The sequence below is a fragment of the Bison bison genome, unplaced genomic scaffold (genome assembly GCF_000754665.1).
Source record: "Bison bison bison isolate TAMUID 2011002044 unplaced genomic scaffold, Bison_UMD1.0 scf7180017864146, whole genome shotgun sequence".
Taxonomy (NCBI): domain Eukaryota; kingdom Metazoa; phylum Chordata; class Mammalia; order Artiodactyla; family Bovidae; genus Bison; species Bison bison.
In genome coordinates, this window is record NW_011494718.1 from 9,033,684 (window position 1) to 9,040,013 (window position 6,330).

The 6,330-nt window shown below is 42.2% G+C and overlaps 1 protein-coding gene across 1 annotated transcript in view; it reads left to right on the top strand.

Moving 5' to 3' along the window:
• Positions 1-6,330, top strand: part of NR3C2 (nuclear receptor subfamily 3, group C, member 2) — a 445,228-nt gene that overhangs the window by 364,748 nt on the left and 74,150 nt on the right. The gene's annotated exons all lie outside the window — the stretch shown is intronic.

A 6,330-nucleotide genomic window follows, 5' to 3' on the forward strand; every position in this document is an offset into this window, starting at 1 on the left:
AAAAATGGGCCAAAGAACTAAATAGACATTTCTCCAAAGAAGACATACAGATGGCTAACAAACACATGAAAAGATGCTCAACATCACTCATTATCAAAGAAATGCAAATCAAAACCACAATGAGGTACCATTTCACGCCAGTCAGAATGGCTGTGATCCAAAAGTCTACAAGCAATAAATGCTGGAGAGGGTGTGGAGAAAAGGGAACCCTCTTACACTGTTGGTGGGAATGCAAACTAGTACAGCCACTATGGAGAACAGTGTGGAGATTCCTTAAAAAACAGAACTGGAAATAGAACTGCCATACGACCCAGTAATTCCACTGCTGGGCATACACACCGAGGAAACCAGAATTGAAAGAGACACGTGTACCCCAGTGTTCATCACAGCACTGTTTACAATAGCCAGGACATGGAAGCAACCTTCCATGTCCATCAGCAGATGAATGGATAAGAAAGCTGTGGTACATACACACAATGGAGTATTACTCAGCCATTAAAAAGAATTCATTTGAATCAGTTCTAATGAGGTGGATGAAACTGGAGCCTGTTATACAGAGTGAAGTAAGCCAGAAAGAAAAACACCAATACAGTATACTAATGCATATATATGGAATTTAGAAAGATGGTAATGACAACCCTGTATGTGAGACAGCAAAAGAGACAGACACAGGTGTATAGAACAGTCTTTTGGACTCTGTGGGAGAGGGAGAGGGTGGGATGATTTGGGAGAATGGCATTGAAACATGTATAATATCATATGTGAACTGAATCGCCAGTCCAGGTTCGATGCATGATACAGAAAGCTCGGGGCTGGTGCACTGGGATGACCCAGAGGGATGGTATGGGGAGGGAGGTGGGAGGGGGGTTCAGGATGGGGAACACGTGTACACCTGTGGCGGATTCATGTTGATGTATGGCAAAACCAATACAATATTGTAAAGTAATTAGCCTCTAATTAAAATAAATAAATTTAAATTTAAAAAAAAGTTCCTGAGAGGAGTGTGCAAGGGCCAGGGACCCCCTCACCTGAGAAGGATGAGTACACTGAGGTTAGCAGCCTGTGTTTTACTTTGTAAAGTTTTTGTTGGGATATAGTTGCTTTGCAGTGTTCTTTCAGTTTGTGCTGTATAGCCCAGGGAATCAGCTACACGTGTACATACATTCCCTCCTTTTTGAATTTCCTTTAGAAAAAACACCACATTTTCTTTCCCTCCCGTTCAGGTCACCATAGAGCACTGAGTAGAGGTCCCTGAGCTATACAGCAGGTTCTCGTTAGGTACTTGTTTTATATATAGTATCAATAATGCATATATGCCAATCCCAGTCTCCTAATTCATTCCACTCCCCCTTTCTTCCTTAGTATCCATACGTATTTTTTCTCTACACCTGTTTCTATTTCTACTTTGTAAATAAGGTCATCTACCAATTTTTTCAGGTTCCACAGAAATGCATTCCATATTAATACGATACTTGTTTTTCTCTTTCTGACTTACTTCCGTCCATATGACCGTCTCCAGGTCCATCCATGTCTCTACAAAAATGACCCAACTTTGTTCCTTTGTATGGCTAAGTAATATTTCATTGTATAAATATATCACACCTTCTTTATCCATTCCTCAACTAGAACTGAAGGTAGGCATTCTGATTCACTTCTTGTTCCGTCTTGTCTTTCCTTCTCCCTGCCTCTCATTTTGGACCACTCTGAGGAGGACGAGAAGTGATACTCACTCAGTGCATTCATTCCACAAGCACTTCCCTGAGCAACTTGAATACACTGAGCATTGTTCTAGACACTGGGAATTCAACAGTGGGCAAAACATGGGGCTCCCTTACTAGTGCCAGGTGGGTAGAACTGTGGAGAAAATGAAGGCGGTGTCAGGCAGAAATCCCACCTGCCATATCCCCAGGGAATATGGCTTAGCTAACATACCATCATCCTCATGGAAGACCATGCAAAAGTGGTTCTGAAAATAGGGGCGATTTGAAGGAATTCTCTCAGAGGACTTGCTGGTACCTGTGGTTAGCCCCATCGATGGCCTGCGGGTGCTTTGAAAGACGCAGGTCATGCCTGCCTCGGGCCCTCTGTGCCGGCTGTCCCCTCTGTGAAGGACGGTGGTGCTTTCTTACCTTGTCTTAGCTCCAAGTATCCCTCTTCAGACAGATTTTGCCTTAACCCCAGATTTGGGTGGACGCCCACCCTGCCTAACCCCTCCCGTCACGTCCCACGTTTATTTTCTCCAGAGCAGGTCCCCTGACCCCATGGTGCAGGCTCGGGGAGGGAGGAGTCTGACCTGTGTAGTTCCCCATGGCCAGCACCTTGGATGCTGTCTGGCATTAGTAAGTGCTTGATGAGCTAATTAATTTTATTTTTTCTGTGTTTTTTTATTTTTTATTGGAATGTAATTGATGTATAATGTATCAGTATCAGGTGTACAGCAAAGTGAATCAGTTATACATACACATACATCCATTCTTTTTTTAAAATTCTTTTCCCGTATAGGTCTTTACTGAGTATTGAATTCAGTTCCCTGTACTATACAGTATGTCCTTAGTAGCTATGGTTACTGGAGTAGGGGAAGGAGAGAGGATAAATTGGGAGGTTGGGATTGACATATACACACTGCACTATATGAAATCACAGGAATTAGTCTTTCAATACTATTTGCGGCATTATTTCCCCGCAGAAACTCTGTAGCGGCCAAATGACCCTTCCTTCCACATCCCTTCATCCTGTCTTGCCACTGCTGTGCCTTTGCTTCTGTTTTCCTTGCCCCTCTGCCCCAAGCCCAAGCCAGAGGGTGCTTCCTCTGATCACTTCTCTTACCATCAAACTCGAGTGACTTTTCCCAAAAACCTCTCTTCTTCTATCAGTTTTTTTCTATATCAGTCCTTTGGTGCTTCCTGTGTCTTATATACACACTTTTACTCCAAGTATACTGTAAACTCCTAGAGTACAGGAATTATTTTTAAATTTTTCTTTAACGTCTAGCAAAATGCTTTCTATGTAATTGACACACAGTGGTGATGTTTAGGTTCGTAATGAATCATCTTTCCAATACAAGGGTCAGAAGCAAGAATCCTGATGTGGGTTGACCCTACAGGGCTTTAAGGGCTTAGCGTGTGAATTTCATGAAAAGGCTCTTTCGGGATTGACTTCAAGAACGTACATGCTGTAATTTATTATTTCTTGCCTGATGTTTCTTGTAGTGTACTTGAGAAATTTCCTAAGTAGCTAATGAAGCTGAGTAATTGTCAGTATAGTATGAAATTAAAGTAAAACAAATAGACTGCAAATGGAATGAACTGTTTAAGCTATTTTTAACTATATTGAAATCACAGAGTAGTGATGATGCAAGAAATATGTCCCAGCTTTCCTGTGGCTAACTAGAGGGAGCTATTTTTCATTTTGAATAAAAGTCAGAACCACTTTAAGATCATATGTTATGTTTAAAAGGCTTAGTGTGGCTAATATTAGCATGTTGTCCTTTATTCCAGTTAATGTGGTCAAGGACTGTGGTCTCTTTGGCTAAAAATACTCTCCTTTTCCACACAAAATAATAGCACTGGAATTAATTTCTTTATTGAAAAAATAAAAGAGAAAAGTTAGTTTTGATGCAGTGATTCTATTGCAAGATGGGGCAGATGACAAGGAATGGATTAGTTAATTAACACAATTAAAGAGGGCTCCTGGCTTCCTCCCTTGACACAGGTCATAAGATACAAAGATGGTCGTTTGATGGTGCCCCTCTCATTGAAGGAAAACAATCTTGTCTTGATATATAAAGTATTTTCTGAACTTGTGTCTCTAGACACTTTTAAAACCCAAGCCAAGCCATGTGATTAGCTATTTTTATTGTGTCACACTGAGAGATGATCTTGGTTTTAGATCCCTCACTTTCACCCATAAAGTCATGAACTAATTTAATAGAGTTGTTTATAGAGGGCTCTGGAGGAGTTATTTAATTTGTCTTAAGTTTTGAGATTGATACTTTTCTGAAACAAACAAGTGGAGAAGGAAGAGAAGTCAAAAAAACCCATATGTGGAGACCCTCTGCCTCCTTATTTAAAGCTCAGCGTGTATCTGGGTCACATGTACCTGCGCTGCAGCGAGAATGTCGTCTCAGACAACATCCACAGTTCCAGGTGTCACAAGCTTCGTCCAACTAGGCCCATCTCGGTCCGTCCGCCTTGGAAAAGATGCTGTCTATTCCATAGTTGGTGTACTGAGCAGTTATAAACTCTTAATTCCCTTCCTGCTACAGGCATGGTATCCCTCTCTGTCTTGGCACCTCAGGTTGCTATTAAAAAAAAAAGGTGTGGCGGTTTACACAGCAGGCATTTATTTCTCACAGTTCTGGAGGCTGGAATTCCAAGATCAGGATGTCTGCGTGGTCAGGCCTGGTAAAGACCTTCCTAGCCTTCTTACTGCCCTCATATGGTGCACAGAGGAAGCTCTGGGGTCTCCACTGCCCCCATCCTGGGGGCTCTACCCACATGACCTCACCTAACCTTAATTACCTCCCCTGAACCCCACCTACCGATACCATCACATCCAGGATTAGAGCATCATCAACATATGAAGGGGGAGGACACAAACATTCAGTGCATAACACTGCCCATTTACAAGGACACTAGAGTGCAAAAGTTATTAATAATCAAGTAGTTTAGAAGGTGGAGAAGGCAATGGCACCCACTCCAGTACTCTTGCCTGGAAAATCCCGTGGACGGAGGAGCCTGGTAGGCTGCAGTCCCTGGGGTCGCTAAGAGTCGGACACGACTGAGCGACTTCACTTTCACTTTTCACTTTCACGCTTTAGAGAAGGAAATGGCAACCCACTCCAGTGTTCTTGCCTGGAGAATCCCAGGGATGGGGGAGCCTGGTGGGCTTCCGTCTGTGGGGTCGCACAGAGTCGGACATGACTGTAGTGACTTAGCAGTTTAGAAGGTGAATTTGAAGGATGAAAAGCTGATGCTGAGAGCTGGTTAAAGGCTTTATGCTATAATATACACCATCTCCCACACGTTATCCTATTTCATCTTTACAGCCATGACATGGGAATTTATTACCCTTTTTTCAAAGATGAGACAGAGGCTCAATGTTTCAAGCCCAGATGTCTCTCAGTCCAAATCTCAGAATTTTTCAGCTACATCAAGGCTTATACCTTGACCATGGAACTTGATTTCTCAGGCAAGACTTTTGGCGTTAATATTGGTTTCGTTAGATGGTTTCAGAGACTCTGTATATTTGGAAACTTTACTGACCAATCATGTATCATCTTTCATAAGAGTTTCTCTCTAAAATAGATGAGACCATGCCAAAGGTATAAAAACACAAATGGGAAATAAAATATTCTTAGAAAAACTGGAACTGTGATTTGGAATGTGACTTAGTCCTCCAAATCTGTCTCCTTGCTCTCTGACATCGCCACAGTATTTAGGAGCTCCGTTGTTGACAACCTGGGGCTCAGTCCCTGACTTTGCTGAGTCCTGCCGTGTTGTCAGGTGAGAGATTCACTTCACGAGACCCTCTTCTCCCATCGACAGAAGGAGGGGATTGGATCAGATCAGTGGCTCACACACTTTTTGTTCTCAGGACCCCCTTTACGCTCTTAAAATCATCAAGGACCCCAAAGACCTTTTGTTTATGTAAGTTATAGCTGTTGGTGTTCACCTGTATCAGAAATTAAAATAAATGTTTTTAAAATTTTGATTCATTCACTTTAAAATAACATTGACATATTACATAAATAACAACATAAACATCCAGCGATACGTATTTTATGAAAGATAACTTTTTCCTAAAACCAAAGACATTAGAGTGGCACTCTTTTGCCTTTTTGCAAATTCCTTCAATCTGACTTAAAGGAAGATAGTTCACCCTCTTACCTATTGTGATAGGTTGTTTGGCCAAAGTGTAGGAAAAATATTTGGCTTCACCCAGATGTGTAGTCAGAACAGGAACACACAGGGAAGGAACTTCCCAGACTCCTGGGAAAGGTCCCGGGGGTACTCCTGGGTCCTCAGACCTCATTTTGAGAACCGATGCTGGAGAAGACTCTTGAAAGTCCCTTGGATAGCAAGGAGATCAAACCAGTCAATCCTAAAGGAAATCAACCCTGAATATTGCCTGGAAGAACTGAACCTCCAGTATTTTGGCTACCTGATGTGAGGAGCCAACTCATTCCCAACCTTGGCTGGGAAAGATTGAGGACAGAAGTAGAAGTTTTCCTTGTCTTTCAGGACATTTCATTCAAAGTCTGCCTCCCCTAGAGAACCCAGGGCACTAACACTTGTGAAATATGAGCTTTAGCTCTCTTTGCTCCTAGGT